Source organism: Notolepis coatsorum, assembly GCF_963971535.1.
Source record: "Notolepis coatsorum genome assembly, chromosome: 7".
In the NCBI taxonomy this organism is placed as follows: domain Eukaryota; kingdom Metazoa; phylum Chordata; class Actinopteri; order Aulopiformes; family Paralepididae; genus Notolepis; species Notolepis coatsorum.
This window is the reverse complement of record NC_140171.1, coordinates 154171316-154189595: the sequence shown is the minus strand read 5'-3', so window position 1 is coordinate 154189595 and position 18280 is coordinate 154171316. Positions and strand designations below refer to the sequence as shown.

Below are 18280 nucleotides of genomic sequence, written 5' to 3'. Positions count from 1 at the left end.
AAACTACTGTCTTGTAGACTATACTAGAGGAAGAGAAGACTAAACTACTGTCTTGTAGACTAGACTAGAGGAAGAGAGGACTAAACTACTGTCTTGTAGACTAGACTAGAGGAAGAGAAGACTAAACTACTGTCTTGTAGACTAGACTAGAGGAAGAGAAGACTAAACTACTGTCTTGTAGACTATACTAGAGGAAGAGAGGACTAAACTACTGTCTTGTAGACTAGACTAGAGGAAGAGAGGACTAAACTACTGTCTTGTAGACTAGACTAGAGGAAGAAAGGACTAAACTACTGTCTTGTAGACTAGACTAGAGGAAGAGAGGACTAAACTACTGTCTTGTAGACTAGACTAGAGGAGGAGAGGACTAAACTACTGTCTTGTAGACTAGACTAGAGGAAGAGAGGACTAAACTACTGTCTTGTAGACTAGACTAGAGGAAGAGAGGACTAAACTACTGTCTTGTAGACTAGACTAGAGGAAGAGAGGACTAAACTACTGTCTTGTAGACTAGACTAGAGGAAGAGAGGACTAAACTACTGTCTTGTAGACTAGACTAGAGGAAGAGAGGACTAAACTACTGTCTTGTAGACTAGACTAGAGGAAGAGAGGACTTATCTACTGTCTTGTAGACTAGACTAGAGGAAGAGAGGACTAAACTACTGTCTTGTAGACTAGACTAGAGGAAGAGAGGACTAAACTACTGTCTTGTAGACTAGACTAGAGGTAGAGAGGACTAAACTACTGTCTTGTAGACTAGACTAGAGGAAGAGAAGACTAAACTACTGTCTTGTAGACTAGACTAGAGGAAGAGAGGACTAAACTACTGTCTTGTAGACTAGACTAGAGGAGGAGAGGACTAAACTACTGTCTTGTAGACTAGACTAGAGGAAGAGAGGACTAAACTACTGTCTTGTAGACTAGACTAGAGGAGGAGAGGACTAAACTACTGTCTTGTAGACTAGACTAGAGGAAGAGAGGACTAAACTACTGTCTTGTAGACTAGACTAGAGGAAGAGAGGACTAAACTACTGTCTTGTAGACTAGACTAGAGGAAGAGAGGACTAAGATACTGTCTTGTAGACTAGACTAGAGGAAGAGAGGACTAAACTACTGTCTTGTAGACTAGACTAGAGGAAGAGAGGACTAAACTACTGTCTTGTAGACTAGACTAGAGGAAGAGAGGACTAAACTACTGTCTTGTAGACTAGACTAGAGGAAGAGAGGACTAAACTACTGTCTTGTAGACTAGACTAGAGAAGAGAGGACTAAACTACTGTCTTGTAGACTAGACTAGAGGAAGAGAGGACTAAACTACTGTCTTGTAGACTAGACTAGAGGAAGAGAGGACTAAACTACTGTCTTGTAGACTAGACTAGAGGAAGAGAGGACTAAACTACTGTCTTGTAGACTAGACTTGAGGAAGAGAGGACTAAACTACTGTCTTGTAGACTAGACTAGAGGAAGAGAGGACTAAACTACTGTCTTGTAGACTAGACTAGAGGAAGAGAGGAATAAGATACTGTCTTGTAGACTAGACTAGAGGAAGAGAGGACTAAACTACTGTCTTGTAGACTAGACTAGAGGAAGAGAGGACTAAACTACTGTCTTGTAGACTAGACTAGAGGAAGAGAGGACTAAACTACTGTCTTGTAGACTAGACTAGAGGAAGAGAGGACTAAACTACTGTCTTGTAGACTAGACTAGAGGAAGCGAGGACTAAACTACTGTCTTGTAGACTAGACTAGAGGAAGAGAAGACTAAACTACTGTCTTGTAGACTAGACTAGAGGAAGAGAAGACTAAACTACTGTCTTGTAGACTAGACTAGAGGAAGAGAAGACTAAAACTACTGTCTTGTAGACTATACTAGAGTAAGAGAGGACTAAACTACTGTCTTGTAGACTAGACTAGAGGAAGAGAAGACTAAACTACTGTCTTGTAGACTAGACTAGAGGAAGAGAGGACTAAACTACTGTCTTGTAGACTATACTAGAGGAAGAGAGGACTAACTACTGTCTTGTAGACTAGACTAGAGGAAGAGAGGACTAAACTACTGTCTTGTAGACTAGACTAGAGGAAGAGAGGACTAAACTACTGTCTTGTAGACTAGAGGAAGAGAGGACTAAACTACTGTCTTGTAGACTAGACTAGAGGAAGAGAGGACTAAACTACTGTCTTGTAGACTAGACTAGAGGAAGAGAGGACTAAACTACTGTCTTGTAGACTAGACTAGAGGAAGAGAGGACTAACTACTGTCTTGTAGACTAGACTAGAGGATGAGAGGACTAAACTACTGTCTTGTAGACTAGACTAGAGGAAGAGAGGACTAAACTACTGTCTTGTAGACTAGAGGAAGAGAGGACTAAACTACTGTCTTGTAGACTAGACTAGAGGAAGAGAGGACTAAACTACTGTCTTGTAGACTAGACTAGAGGAGGAGAGGACTAAACTACTGTCTTGTAGACTAGACTAGAGGAAGAGAGGACTAAACTACTGTCTTGTAGACTAGACTAGAGGAAGAGAGGACTAAACTACTGTCTTGTAGACTAGACTAGAGGAGGAGAGGACTAAACTACTGTCTTGTAGACTAGACTAGAGGAGGAGAGGACTAAACTACTGTCTTGTAGACTAGAGGAAGAGAAGACTAAACTACTGTCTTGTAGACTAGACTAGAGGAGGAGAGGACTAAACTACTGTCTTGTAGACTAGACTAGAGGAAGAGAGGACTAAACTACTGTCTTGTAGACTAGACTAGAGGAAGAGAGGACTAAACTACTGTCTTGTAGACTAGACTAGAGGAGGAGAGGACTAAACTACTGTCTTGTAGACTAGACTAGAGGAAGAGAGGACTAAATTACTGTCTTGTAGACTAGACTAGAGGAGGAGAGGACTCAACTACTGTCTTGTAGACTAGACTAGAGGAAGAGAGGACTAAACTACTGTCTTGTAGACTAGACTAGAGGAAGAGAGGACTAAACTACTGTCTTGTAGACTAGACTAGAGGAAGAGAGGACTAAACTACTGTCTTGTAGACTAGACTAGAGGAAGAGAGGACTAAACTACTGTCTTGTATACTAGACTAGAGGAAGAGAGGACTAAACTACTGTCTTGTAGACTATACTAGAGGAAGAGAGGACTAAACTACTGTCTTGTAGACTATACTAGAGGAAGAGAGGACTAAGATACTGTCTTGTAGACTAGACTAGAGGAAGAGATGACTAAGATACTATCTTGTAGACTAGACTAGAGGAAGAGAGGACTAAACTACTGTTCAACAGCAGAGAGGAAGCCGAGACCCTGACACTGGTAACGTCGAACCGTCCGACTACATGCCAGCTGGACCAGCTACCCTCCCCACTCCTCCAGACCATAGCACCGGACATCCTCCCATTCCTAACTGCAACCATCAACTCCTCACTCAACTCGGGGGTGGTCCCCACCTCCCTAAAACAAGCCAGAGTCACGCCCCTCATAAAAAAACCAACCCTGAACCCCACCGTCATAGCCAACTATCGCCCTGTCTCTCTTCTCTCCTTCCTTTCTAAAACACTTGAACGTGCTGTATCCAACCAACTTACTGCTTATCTCTTACAGAATGACCTCCTAGACCCCAATCAGTCTGGCTTCCGGACTGGCCACTCCACAGAAACAGCCCTCATTGCGGTCACAGAGGCACTTCACTTAGCAAAAGCGAAAGGCCTCTCCTCTGTCCTGATTCTCCTAGATCTATCTGCAGCCTTCGACACAGTCAACCATCAGATCCTCCTCGCGGCCCTCGCAGGAATGGGAGTGGCTGGATCTGCGCTGACATGGCTGACATCATACCTCAATGACCGCTCCTACCAAGTGTCATGGAGAGGGACTCTGTCGGCCACCCGCCCCCTCCGGACGGGTGTCCCCCAGGGCTCGGTCCTAGGACCCCTTCTCTTCTCCCTCTACACTAAATCACTGGGTAACATTATCACATCTCATGGCTTCTCATATCATTGTTATGCCGATGATACTCAACTCTTCCTCTCCTTCCCTCCCTCAGATATCCACGTCTCTGAGCGGATCTCGGCCTGTCTGTCCGACATCTCCGCCTGGATGACGACCAACCACCTCAAACTGAACCTAAGCAAAACAGAATTGCTCCACCTGCCGGCCAAATCCTCCCCCCTGACCGACCTCTCCATCACAGTCGAGAATGCAGCTGTGACCGCGTCGCCGACCGCCAAGAACCTTGGTGTTGTCCTCGACAACCAGTTGAACTTCTCTGCTCACATCGCAGCGACAACCAGAACCTGCAGATTCCTCCTGAGCAACGTCAGAAGGATACGCCCCTTCCTGACAAAAGAAGCCACCCAACTCCTCGTCCAATCAACAGTCATCTCCCGCCTCGACTACTGCAACGCACTGCTAGCTGGCCTCCCGGCCACTGCCACCAAGCCTCTTCAACTCATTCAAAATGCAGCGGCCCGCCTGATCTCAAACCTACCGAAGTCAGCCCATGTCACCCCACTTCTTAGGGACCTGCACTGGCTCCCCATTGCTGCACGTATCCGCTTCAAGGCCCTCGACCTAGCATACCGTGCGGCAAAGGGAACCGCTCCCGCCTACCTCCGGTCAATGGTCTCTAACTACACACCCTCAAGACCCCTACGCTCTGCGTCTTCTGGCCGCCTCAGATCTACTCCTATCCAAGCTCCCGGAGGGTCATCAAAGAGAAGCCGCCTATTCTCAGTCCTTGCCCCACAATGGTGGAATGAACTACCCATCCCAGTTAGGACAGCCGAATCCCGTCCAATCTTTCGCCGTCGACTAAAGACTCACTTCTTCAACCATTATCTGAAATGATAAAAAAAAAAAAAAAAAAAAAAAAAATCTAACCCCGACTAACCTTAATGTCATGCACTTGTCCTAATAAACTAACCTACACTGTAACACGCAACACTTTGATGAACATTGTTACTCAGCTGATAGAGTTATACCCTTCTTGCTGTCTTGTCGCACAGAACTTGTAAGTCGCTTTGGATAAAAGCGTCAGCTAAATGACTAAATGTAAATGTAAATGTACTGTCTTGTAGACTAGACTAGAGGAAGAGAGGACTAAACTACTGTCTTGTAGACTAGACTAGAGGAAGAGAGGACTAAACTACTGTCTTGTAGACTAGACTAGAGGAAGAGAAGACTAAACTACTGTCTTGTAGACTAGACTAGAGGAAGAGAGGACTAAACTACTGTCTTGTAGACTAGACTAGAGGAAGAGAAGACTAAACTACTGTCTTGTAGACTAGACTAGAGGAAGAGAGGACTAAACTACTGTCTTGTAGACTAGACTAGAGGAGGAGAGGACTAAACTACTGTCTTGTAGACTAGACTAGAGGAAGAGAGGACTAAACTACTGTCTTGTAGACTAGACTAGAGGAAGAGAGGACTAAACTACTGTCTTGTAGACTAGACTAGAGGAAGAGAGGACTAAACTACTGTCTTGTAGACTAGACTAGAGGAAGAGAGGACTAAACTACTGTCTTGTAGACTAGACTAGAGGAAGAGAGGACTAAACTACTGTCTTGTAGACTAGACTAGAGGAAGAGAGGACTAAACTACTGTCTTGTAGACTAGACTAGAGGAAGAGAGGACTAAACTACTGTCTTGTAGACTAGACTAGAGGAAGAGAGGACTAAACTACTGTCTTGTAGACTAGACTAGAGGAAGAGAAGACTAAACTACTGTCTTGTAGACTAGACTAGAGGAGGAGAGGACTAAACTACTGTCTTGTAGACTAGACTAGAGGAAGAGAAGACTAAACTACTGTCTTGTAGACTAGACTAGAGGAAGAGAAGACTAAACTACTGTCTTGTAGACTAGACTAGAGGAAGAGAGGACTAACTACTGTCTTGTAGACTAGAGGAAGAGAGGACTAAACTACTGTCTTGTAGACTAGACTAGAGGAAGAGAGGACTAAACTACTGTCTTGTAGACTAGACTAGAGGAAGAGAGGACTAAACTACTGTCTTGTAGACTAGAGGAAGAGAAGACTAAACTACTGTCTTGTAGACTATACTAGAGGAAGAGAGGACTAAACTACTGTCTTGCAGACTAGACTAGAGGAAGAGAAGACTAAACTACTGTCTTGTAGACTAGACTAGAGGAAGAGAGGACTAAACTACTGTCTTGTAGACTAGACTAGAGGAGGAGAGGACTAAACTACTGTCTTGTAGACTAGACTAGAGGAAGAGAGGACTAAACTACTGTCTTGTAGACTAGACTAGAGGAGGAGAGGACTAAACTACTGTCTTGTAGACTAGACTAGAGGTAGAGAGGACTAAACTACTGTCTTGTAGACTAGACTAGAGGAAGAGAGGACTAAACTACTGTCTTGTAGACTAGACTAGAGGAAGAGAGGACTAAGATACTGTCTTGTAGACTAGACTAGAGGAAGAGAGGACTAAACTACTGTCTTGTAGACTAGACTAGAGGAAGAGAGGACTAAACTACTGTCTTGTAGACTAGACTAGAGGAAGAGAGGACTAAACTACTGTCTTGTAGACTAGACTAGAGGAAGAGAGGACTAAACTACTGTCTTGTAGACTAGACTAGAGGAAGCGAGGACTAAACTACTGTCTTGTAGACTAGACTAGAGGAAGAGAAGACTAAACTACTGTCTTGTAGACTAGACTAGAGGAAGAGAAGACTAAAACTACTGTCTTGTAGACTATACTAGAGTAAGAGAGGACTAAACTACTGTCTTGTAGACTAGACTAGAGGACGAGAAGACTAAACTACTGTCTTGTAGACTAGACTAGAGGAAGAGAGGACTAAACTACTGTCTTGTAGACTATACTAGAGGAAGAGAGGACTAACTACTGTCTTGTAGACTAGACTAGAGGAAGAGAGGACTAAACTACTGTCTTGTAGACTAGACTAGAGGAAGAGAGGACTAAACTACTGTCTTGTAGACTAGAGGAAGAGAGGACTAAACTACTGTCTTGTAGACTAGACTAGAGGAAGAGAGGACTAAACTACTGTCTTGTAGACTAGACTAGAGGAAGAGAGGACTAAACTACTGTCTTGTAGACTAGACTAGAGGAAGAGAGGACTAACTACTGTCTTGTAGACTAGACTAGAGGAGGAGCGGACTAAACTACTGTCTTGTAGACTAGACTAGAGGAAGAGAGGACTAAACTACTGTCTTGTAGACTAGAGGAAGAGAGGACTAAACTACTGTCTTGTAGACTAGACTAGAGGAAGAGAGGACTAAACTACTGTCTTGTAGACTAGACTAGAGGAGGAGAGGACTAAACTACTGTCTTGTAGACTAGACTAGAGGAAGAGAGGACTAAACTACTGTCTTGTAGACTAGACTAGAGGAAGAGAGGACTAAACTACTGTCTTGTAGACTAGACTAGAGGAGGAGAGGACTAAACTACTGTCTTGTAGACTAGACTAGAGGAGGAGAGGACTAAACTACTGTCTTGTAGACTAGAGGAAGAGAAGACTAAACTACTGTCTTGTAGACTAGACTAGAGGAGGAGAGGACTAAACTACTGTCTTGTAGACTAGACTAGAGGAAGAGAGGACTAAACTACTGTCTTGTAGACTAGACTAGAGGAGGAGAGGACTAAACTACTGTCTTGTAGACTAGACTAGAGGAAGAGAGGACTAAACTACTGTCTTGTAGACTAGACTAGAGGAAGAGAGGACTAAACTACTGTCTTGTAGACTAGACTAGAGGAAGAGATGACTAACTACTGTCTTGTAGACTAGACTAGAGGAGGAGAGGACTAAACTACTGTCTTGTAGACTAGACTAGAGGAAGAGAGGACTAAACTACTGTCTTGTAGACTAGAGGAAGAGAGGACTAAACTACTGTCTTGTAGACTAGACTAGAGGAAGAGAGGACTAAACTACTGTCTTGTAGACTAGACTAGAGGAGGAGAGGACTAAACTACTGTCTTGTAGACTAGACTAGAGGAAGAGAGGACTAAACTACTGTCTTGTAGACTAGACTAGAGGAAGAGAGGACTAAACTACTGTCTTGTAGACTAGACTAGAGGAAGAGAGGACTAAACTACTGTCTTGTAGACTAGACTAGAGGAAGAGAGGACTAAACTACTGTCTTGTAGACTAGACTAGAGGAAGAGATGACTAACTACTGTCTTGTAGACTAGACTAGAGGAGGAGAGGACTAAACTACTGTCTTGTAGACTAGACTAGAGGAAGAGAGGACTAAACTACTGTCTTGTAGACTAGAGGAAGAGAGGACTAAACTACTGTCTTGTAGACTAGACTAGAGGAAGAGAGGACTAAACTACTGTCTTGTAGACTAGACTAGAGGAGGAGAGGACTAAACTACTGTCTTGTAGACTAGACTAGAGGAAGAGAGGACTAAACTACTGTCTTGTAGACTAGACTAGAGGAAGAGAGGACTAAACTACTGTCTTGTAGACTAGACTAGAGGAGGAGAGGACTAAACTACTGTCTTGTAGACTAGACTAGAGGAGGAGAGGACTAAACTACTGTCTTGTAGACTAGAGGAAGAGAAGACTAAACTACTGTCTTGTAGACTAGACTAGAGGAGGAGAGGACTAAACTACTGTCTTGTAGACTAGACTAGAGCAGGGGTTCCCAAACTTTTCAGGCCGGGACCCAGAAAATAAGGCGTCAGAGAGCCGCGGCCCAATGCACATCGTCAGGCTTTTTTTTTCTTTTTTTTTGCCAGGCGACCGATTTATTAAGCCAAATATCACTTCAATCCTATTAAGTTAGTTCAAGTTAGTTATTCATTTATATGTGCTATTTATGAGAGGGCTAACTTGTTGCAAAATAATAATGATAATAATAATAGCCTCATTAAAATACTATTGTTGCTTCGGTTGTTTTCAGCGTTTTATGTGCATAATCTGTTATTTAGTTTGAAATGTTCGTTGAAATAAGTAGATTTTTCGTTTTTGTTTATTTATTAAGTTAATATAAAACCATATAGTCACATTTTAGAATACAATAGAATAGAATTTTAGAATACAACTAGAAACACTGTCCTGGCCTGCTTCTAAGTTCAGTGGCCGGACAAAAATAAATAAAAAATAAAAAAAATAAAAATAAAAAAAATATTGATTTTTTTTTTTATTTTTTTTTTATCATCTCGCGGCCCTCCCGTGGCTGCTCGCGGCCCACCTTTGGGTCGCGACCCCGACTTTGGGAACCACTGGACTAGAGGAAGAGAGGACTAAACTACTGTCTTGTAGACTAGACTAGAGGAAGAGAGGACTAAACTACTGTCTTGTAGACTAGACTAGAGGAGGAGAGGACTAAACTACTGTCTTGTAGACTAGACTAGAGGAAGAGAGGACTAAATTACTGTCTTGTAGACTAGACTAGAGGAGGAGAGGACTCAACTACTGTCTTGTAGACTAGACTAGAGGAAGAGAGGACTAAACTACTGTCTTGTAGACTAGACTAGAGGAAGAGAGGACTAAACTACTGTCTTGTAGACTAGACTAGAGGAAGAGAGGACTAAACTACTGTCTTGTAGACTAGACTAGAGGAAGAGAGGACTAAACTACTGTCTTGTATACTAGACTAGAGGAAGAGAGGACTAAACTACTGTCTTGTAGACTATACTAGAGGAAGAGAGGACTAAACTACTGTCTTGTAGACTATACTAGAGGAAGAGAGGACTAAGATACTGTCTTGTAGACTAGACTAGAGGAAGAGATGACTAAGATACTATCTTGTAGACTAGACTAGAGGAAGAGAGGACTAAACTACTGTCTTGTAGACTAGACTAGAGGAAGAGAGGACTAAACTACTGTCTTGTAGACTAGACTAGAGGAAGAGAGGACTAAACTACTGTCTTGTAGACTAGACTAGAGGAAGAGAAGACTAAACTACTGTCTTGTAGACTAGACTAGAGGAAGAGAGGACTAAACTACTGTCTTGTAGACTAGACTAGAGGAAGAGAAGACTAAACTACTGTCTTGTAGACTAGACTAGAGGAAGAGAGGACTAAACTACTGTCTTGTAGACTAGACTAGAGGAGGAGAGGACTAAACTACTGTCTTGTAGACTAGACTAGAGGATGAGAGGACTAAACTACTGTCTTGTAGACTAGACTAGAGGAAGAGAGGACTAAACTACTGTCTTGTAGACTAGACTAGAGGAAGAGAGGACTAAACTACTGTCTTGTAGACTAGAGGAAGAGAGGACTAAACTACTGTCTTGTAGACTAGACTAGAGGAAGAGAGGACTAAACTACTGTCTTGTAGACTAGACTAGAGGAAGAGAGGACTAAACTACTGTCTTGTAGACTAGACTAGAGGAAGAGAGGACTAAACTACTGTCTTGTAGACTAGACTAGAGGAAGAGAGGACTAAACTACTGTCTTGTAGACTAGACTAGAGGAAGAGAGGACTAAACTACTGTCTTGTAGACTAGACTAGAGGAAGAGAAGACTAAACTACTGTCTTGTAGACTAGACTAGAGGAGGAGAGGACTAAACTACTGTCTTGTAGACTAGACTAGAGGAAGAGAAGACTAAACTACTGTCTTGTAGACTAGACTAGAGGAAGAGAAGACTAAACTACTGTCTTGTAGACTAGACTAGAGGAAGAGAGGACTAACTACTGTCTTGTAGACTAGAGGAAGAGAGGACTAAACTACTGTCTTGTAGACTAGACTAGAAGAAGAGAGGACTAAACTACTGTCTTGTAGACTAGACTAGAGGAAGAGAGGACTAAACTACTGTCTTGTAGACTAGAGGAAGAGAAGACTAAACTACTGTCTTGTAGACTATACTAGAGGAAGAGAGGACTAAACTACTGTCTTGTAGACTAGACTAGAGGAAGAGAGGACTAAACTACTGTCTTGTAGACTAGAGGAGGAGAGGACTAAACTACTGTCTTGTAGACTAGACTAGAGGAAGAGATGACTAAATTACTGTCTTGTAGACTAGACTAGAGGAGGAGAGGACTAAACTACTGTCTTGTAGACTAGACTAGAGGAAGAGAGGACTAAACTACTGTCTTGTAGACTAGACTAGAGGAAGAGAGGACTAAACTACTGTCTTGTAGACTAGACTAGAGGAAGAGAGGACTAAACTACTGTCTTGTAGACTAGACTAGAGGAAGAGAGGACTAAACTACTGTCTTGTAGACTAGACTAGAGGAAGAGAAGACTAAACTACTGTCTTGTAGACTAGACTAGAGGAAGAGAGGACTAAACTACTGTCTTGTATTGAATTGAATTGAATTGAATACTTTATTTTGACACAAATCGTATGACAAAAAAAACATTTTAAAAGACAAGACAATAACAGTGTCAATAACGCAGGTCAAAAATGGATAAAACACAATAAAGCCAAGGCTTGTTTCCATTGTGGTCCATACATGGAACATAAAAAGGCACAGAAACTGTACCTTTGTAGACTAGACTAGAGGAAGAGAAGACTAAACTACTGTCTTGTAGACTAGACTAGAGGAAGAGAGGACTAAACTACTGTTGTAGACTAGACTAGAGGAGGAGAGGACTAAACTACTGTCTTGTAGACTAGAGGAAGAGAGGACTAAACTACTGTCTTGTAGACTATACTAGAGGAAGAGATGACTAAACTACTGTCTTGTAGACTAGACTAGAGGAAGAGAGGACTAACTACTGTCGTGTAGACTAGACTAGAGGAAGAGAGGACTAAACTACTGTCTTGTAGACTAGACTAGAGGAAGAGAAGACTAAACTACTGTCTTGTAGACTAGACTAGAGGAAGAGAGGACTAAACTACTGTCGTGTAGACTAGACTAGAGGAAGAGAAGACTAAACTACTGTCTTGTAGACTAGACTAGAGGAAGAGAGGACTAAGATACTGTCTTGTAGACTAGACTAGAGGAAGAGAAGACTAAACTACTGTCTTGTAGACTAGAGGAAGAGAGGACTAACTACTGTCTTGTAGACTAGACTAGAGGAAGAGAGGACTAAACTACTGTCTTGTAGACTAGACTAGAGGAAGAGAAGACTAAACTACTGTCTTGTAGACTAGACTAGAGGAAGATAGGACTAAGATACTGTCTTGTAGACTAGACTAGAGGAAGAGAGGACTAAACTACTGTCGTGTAGACTAGACTAGAGGAAGAGAAGACTAAACTACTGTCTTGTAGACTAGACTAGAGGAAGAGAGGACTAAGATACTGTCTTGTAGACTAGACTAGAGGAAGAGAAGACTAAACTACTGTCTTGTAGACTAGACTAGAGGAAGAGAGGACTAAGATACTGTCTTGTAGACTAGACTAGAGGAAGAGAGGACTAACTACTGTCTTGTAGACTATACTAGAGGAAGATTACTTTTTTTTTTTTTTTTATATATATATTTTTTTATTATTATAGATCCTACGGAGGGCGGCATTGCATAATCTATTGGTGAAAAAACATGTTGTTTACAGTGGTGGCTGTTCATGTAAACATGTAATTAAACAAAGCACTCAGAAGAAAATAAACAAGCTACTGAGTACTGCATAAAGTTCCTACTTATGATAAACAATAGCCCTTGCACACCGCAGTCACGTAAGGGGCTAGATAAACAAATGCATTCGTTTTGTGGCATTCACGTTATATAGTTAGTGTTACACGTTCAATAACAGGTATTCACTCTTGGTCGACGGGAAGGAGAGAGGCGCGCGCCTCGGCTCCTTCCACCGTCTACCTTGGAACGGGGGACGGCAGAGAGACAGAGAGACACCGGCGCGGGGGTCCCGCCGGGCTCCCAACACGCCTGCCGCCTCGGCCAGAGTTGTTTCCAACGCAACCACCTCCCGCCATGAAGCTCGCGCTCCGTGGCCGAAAAAGGCTGGTATTCATTAATGATCCTTCCGCAGGTTCACCTATGGAAAGTTGTTACGACTTTTACTTCCTTGGCGGGGAGCTAACGCTACGTTAATGCTTCTCTCAAGCAGAAGCAGATCAATGGCGGCATTGCCGGAAGTAAAAAAAATAATAAACGCTTGCCGATTGGTGGTAACAGCAGAGGCGGGTGCAAGCGGTGTGGCGTAATTGGCAGAATCGCCTGTCATTCAATCAAAATTGTTCTATTGCATTGGTTGAGACTAGAGCTCTGGTTGAGTATCCAGCAACAGCCCGGCAGAGACCATACTGGTTGAGCCGAGCGACTCGGGGGACGCGCCGCTTCACATCGCCTCACCGTCGTTGTGCCTGCTTTATTTTTTTTCACAGAACGTTCGAACCCATTAATTAAAGTCCGAATGTCAGCTTAACGAACGAACGTTCGAACGTTCGGGCTCAGCCTTACTGTCTTGTAGACTAGACTAGAGGAGGAGAGGACTAAACTACTGTCTTGTAGACTAGACTAGAGGAAGAGAGGACTAAACTACTGTCTTGTAGACTAGACTAGAGGAAGAGAGGACTAAACTACTGTCTTGTAGACTAGACTAGAGGAAGAGAGGACTAAACTACTGTCTTGTAGACTAGACTAGAGGAAGAGAAGACTAAACTACTGTCTTGTAGACTATACTAGAGGAAGAGAAGACTAAACTACTGTCTTGTAGACTAGACTAGAGGAAGAGAGGACTAAACTACTGTCTTGTAGACTAGAGGAAGAGAGGACTAAACTACTGTCTTGTAGACTAGAGGAGGAGAGGACTAAACTACTGTCTTGTAGACTATACTAGAGGAAGAGAGGACTAAACTACTGTCTTGTAGACTATACTAGAGGAAGAGAGGACTAAACTACTGTCTTGTAGACTAGACTAGAGGAAGAGAGGACTAAAGTACTGTCTTGTAGACTAGAGGAGGAGAGGACTAAACTACTGTCTTGTAGACTAGACTAGAGGAAGAGAGGACTAACTACTGTCTTGTAGACTAGACTAGAGGAAGAGAGGACTAAACTACTGTCTTGTAGACTAGACTAGAGAAAGAGAAGACTAAACTACTGTCTTGTAGACTAGACTAGAGGAAAAGAAGACTAAACTACTGTCTTGTAGACTAGACTAGAGGAGGAGAGGACTAAACTACTGTCTTGTAGACTAGACTAGAGGAAGAGAGGACTAACCTACTGTCTTGTAGACTAGGGGAAGAGAGGACTAAACTACTGTCTTGTAGACTAGACTAGAGGAAGAGTGGACTAAACTACTGTCTTGTAGACTAGACTAGAGGAAGAGAGGACTAAACTACTGTCTTGTAGACTAGAGGAAAAGAGGACTAAACTACTGTCTTGTAGACTAGACTAGAGGAAGAGTGGACTAAACTACTGTCTTGTAGACTAGACTAGAGGAAGAGAGGACTAAACTACTGTCTTGTAGACTAGACTAGAGGAAGAGAAGACTAAACTACTGTCTTGTAGACTAGACTAGAGGAAGAGAGGACTAAACTACTGTCTTGTAGACTAGACTAGAGGAAGAGATGACTAAGATACTGTCTTGTAGACTAGAGGAAGAGAGGACTAAGATACTGTCTTGTAGACTAGACTAGAGGAAGAGATAGGACTAAGATACTGTCTTGTAGACTAGACTAGAGGAAGAGAGGACTAAGATACTGTCTTGTAGACTAGACTAGAGGAAGAGAGGACTAAGATACTGTCTTGTAGACTAGACTAGAGGAAGAGAGGACTGAAAAGACAGCAGGTGTCGATTGCAGAAATCCTGATTTTCTAACGGCATTGATTGATTGATTGAAAACTTTATAACAGATTGCAGAATGGGTACAATACAGTAAGGCTCAATAGCCTCGCCGACAAGTTAAATGCATATCTATAGGCTAATTTTAAGTCCCTCATTACCCCAATCAATCAGATTATATTTCTTTAAATGTGCCTGCTGGCAGTAGGCTTAATGGAATGAATAATCGAATGAGATCTTGCTAGCGAAAACAATTAGTTCAACTCTTTCAGAATATGTAGATAAACACAAGCCCAACGAGTATCTAATTGATCCGAATTAATAGATACTTATGAGGATATCTGTACTGTATGCGCTCGGCTTAGGTATCATGTACTTTATATATAAATTCATGGTTCCCAAAGTTTTCAAGGAGCGACCCCCGAAATAACGTGTCAGAGAGGCTTGGAGGGAGGCTATACAGTTTCACTATTAATCAGGTTTTAATCTGTTTCGGACATCATCCATACATGCATTGAATTGATTAACCTTTGGTTTATACCAATGACACCTCATGTTCATCATCAGATAACAGTGCTTGAACAGATAAATGCATTTTCTCAAATTTATTCATCAAAACGTCAAAGGCTCATTCAATTTCTCAAGTCACGTCCACGTCATCAAATCCGTCAAACAGTGTATCTCCTCAGACATTTTAATCCCAGTTACAATATCACAATAACGTGTGAGTAACAGTGATACAATTCAGCAATCCACAGATTCAGATTCCTCGTAATTCATATCGACAATCCACGCATAAAAAGACGCTTCAATTTAAGCTTAAATGAAACACAATTTGGGCGCTCCGTTAAGCAAATACATCCACAGCGAAGAATATGAAACGAATCAGAGTCAAACGCCCGATAGGTTTCATTCATTAAAAATATTCCCGCGGGATTCACATTTGCAATGCTCCGTTATTAAAATAACCACATAGTGTGCGTCGTGACTCGCGATCGCCGTATCCGTATAACTATGACGTGCATTATTTAGGACAAAGTAAATCCATAGGCTGAATATGATTTATTATCAGCATTTTAGGTCTATTATTTTACATTTCAAAAGCCCCCCCTCTAGAAAAACAAAGCACAAAAACATAATTCAGAATAGTATAATGGGATCTGTGAGGAGAGCTGGCATTTCTTTGCAAGAGCGTGGCCAGGTTATCCAGCTAACTGAACTTAACCCTGCGCTGGAGCAGGTTAAAACTTTTTGATCTGTTGCCATAGTGATTTAGACAATCACACGTCGGGAAACCGAAAGATCTGGCTTATGTCAAGTTATCCTGAAAATTATCCGGCTAGGTACGAGGAACAGGGCCCAGGTTAAATAAGGGTTATATTATTATATATATATACCATCATTTTATCCTGCAATAATATTTGAGGTGTAAAAATGTATTGATGTTTTATGATGGATCCATATGAACGTGGAAATTCACTGGCATTAATTTGTAAAATTTGTAAAATCGATAGTACAATCACATCAATGAAATGTGTTTTGTTTGTTTATTTATGTGTTTGTTTGTTTATTTATTTGTTAAGTGGATCCCCTATTAACACTTTGATTGCCTAAGGCTAAATTCATGATATACCATAGGTTGCCAGCTCTATTTGTCTATGTAGAAGTTCCCCTTCTTTGCAGGGCTATAACTTTTTTAATTCTATTGCTAAATTGCCATTATTAGGGCCCATTCAATGTCCTATATGTATTGTTCAGGGTGTATGAACGTTAAACTTTTTCATTCACATATTCATACTAAAATATGATCTAAAGTATAAGTATGTTTTCATCTCTTTCTGCAGCTTTCTCCAGAACGTGATTTATAGCCCCAAATGCATTATATTGATGATCAAATACAGTTTGATAGCAATCGGCGCGATATAAAAAAATCCAACTGGACGGACTTCTGGAAGTTACTACACATAATCTGATGTTGACCGGATGGCCGAGGGGGCGTTTATAATTCCGTGGGCAGCGTTATACCATTCATCTAATGTGGGTCAAATGTTCATCATAGCAGTTAGTATCGTACGCTGAATCTTACCGTATCTTCCTCGCGCCGTTGGGCGATGAGCGTGGAACAGACATTTTCCTATTATGGGATATAGAAATATCCGGTCCATTTCCAGGTTGTATAATAATATATACGTCCAAATCATGTTGTTTTTTCGAGTTATTTGCAGCGATCGATGTTCACTGTGTGAAGACTGAGTCTCTCTAACACTAGCGAGTGCCTGGACCCCATATGGAGTGAGTCCTACCGGGTTAAAGGTAACATCCATTTTTTCGATCTGCCGATCGGCCACCAGATGGCGGTCTTGAACCGCTAGAGGATTGAGAGGAGATCACACTTGTGTCTCAGGGCCCCGGAAAGGAAATATGATTCCGATCACAGATTTTTGAAATATTGATATCAAAGACGAGTTACGGCGTCTTCGGCAACTTGAGCATGGCGGGGAAGGATGCCTAAAAGCGTCTTCCGGCAGTTAAAGTGTTAATGATTGCAAAATGCAACACCTTTTCTCCCTGGGTCCAATTTAATTGAAAGGGTACGTTCAGAATTCTGGACCTCTTCAAGATTCAAGATTCAAGATTATTATTTGGAGCGGCTGGGTGGCGCAGCGGACATTGCGCTCTTCACCAACGCAAGAGACACCGGGTTCGACTCCGGCTGTCGGCGTTGCCTCCGGCTTGGGCCAGCCGTCATACTAACTCAATTGGCAGAGTTAGCGGGTGGAAGTCGATGGGTGGTAATCTGGACGTTGTGGACAGCGACTCCTACAGGTCGGTTGGGGACGCCTTCACAGCAGAGATAGGAAATGGCGGGGGTAGTGTGAGCCTCCCACACGTTACACCTCGCCAATGAGAGTCTGCGCTGGCAGGTGAAAAGATGTGACAGGCTGCCTCCTCGTGTATCGGAGGGGACACGTGATGCAATGCTTCTATCCTCCCTACAACCGGCCAGTGGGGGGCATATGCGAGCAACGTTTAAGACATGGGAGGGGAGAATTGGCACAGTGGAATTGGGATGGGAGAAAAATAGAAAAAGAGGATAAAAAGTGGATAAAAAAAGATTCAAGATTATTTATTGTCATGTGCACAGTTAAACAGACAGTTTGCCGTACAATGAAAATCTTAGTCTGCTAGTCCGCCCTTCACACAAAATCATACAGATCACACAATACTTAATTAAAAAAGAACTATTTAAAATAAATACAAGCAGAGAATGCTAAAAATAAGGAGTTATTTTTTTATTAAAAAAAAGGTATAAGATATATACAAGGCACAAGTGAGTAACATTGACATTATTGCACGTTCCGTTCACAGTGTAGGATCCAGTAGTGTTTACAAATATACATTATGGAGGTGACAATGGGTCACAGCAGCAGTTAAAGTGTCTTAGTGTCTCTAGCCCGATACTCTAGCTCAGGGTGGCCAACCAGTCAGAGACTAAGAGCCACAAAAATTACTGTGGTACCACAAGAGCCACACCATATACCAGCGTTTCTCAACCTTTTTTTTCAGTCATGGCACCCTTCATGTGTTTATAGGTCTCACCCTTTGGCCTCTGAAGTTGCTAATGTCTTTTTTATTTGGGCCTCACAGGGTTAAAAGTACCCTGTGAGACCACGGTTG

General features: G+C 42.2%; 1 protein-coding gene across 1 annotated transcript in view; it reads left to right on the top strand.

The window, feature by feature from the left end:
* Positions 1–18280, top strand: part of hoga1 (4-hydroxy-2-oxoglutarate aldolase 1) — a gene marked incomplete at its 3' end in the record, with an annotated part of 80251 nt that overhangs the window by 11946 nt on the left and 50025 nt on the right.